The sequence below is a fragment of the Bison bison genome, unplaced genomic scaffold (assembly GCF_000754665.1).
Source record: "Bison bison bison isolate TAMUID 2011002044 unplaced genomic scaffold, Bison_UMD1.0 scf7180017864089, whole genome shotgun sequence".
Lineage (NCBI taxonomy): Eukaryota > Metazoa > Chordata > Mammalia > Artiodactyla > Bovidae > Bison > Bison bison.
This window is the reverse complement of record NW_011494661.1, coordinates 615,423-615,797: the sequence shown is the minus strand read 5'-3', so window position 1 is coordinate 615,797 and position 375 is coordinate 615,423. Positions and strand designations below refer to the sequence as shown.

Genomic DNA, 375 nt, shown 5'->3' with positions numbered 1-375 from the left:
CAGGCGGGCAGCTGGTGAAAAGAGACCACAAAGAGGAGTGGGATGGGACCCCCTGAATTGGAGGAAATGGGGAGCGGGGGGTGCTGGCCCTGTTTAGATGCGAAGGGAAACTGAAGCAGGCCCGCGGGGGCTCAGGGGCGTTTGGAGCCTTTTTGCTGAAGACCAGACCTGTGTTCTGGCCCCGTCCCCGCCTCTGCCCCGTGCGTCCAAGACCCCCCTCCACATTCGTCTCGGTGTCTGGGCCACTAGCCCTGGACGCGGAGACCCCCTCCCCACCCTGGGAGTATTGGGGGGGCGGGTGCAGGAGGAGCCACACCAAGCCCCGCCCTCGTTGCACTCACAGACTCCGCCGCGGCTGCCGTTTCCTGCTCTTAC

At 65.3% G+C, this 375-nt stretch overlaps 1 protein-coding gene across 2 annotated transcripts in view; it reads right to left on the bottom strand.

The window, feature by feature from the left end:
- The window catches only part of DNAJC4 (DnaJ (Hsp40) homolog, subfamily C, member 4), a 3,517-nt gene extending 3,190 nt beyond the window's left edge, over positions 1-327 (bottom strand). Inside the window, exons 1-2 of one of the 2 annotated variants that reach the window (XM_010837983.1) lie at positions 169-327; positions 3-11 (exon numbers count right to left, since the gene is read on the bottom strand). The gene's annotated coding sequence lies outside the window, so the exon portion shown is untranslated. The other variant, XM_010837984.1, reaches the window with a different exon arrangement.
- Between the last annotated feature and the right edge of the window lie 48 nt (positions 328-375).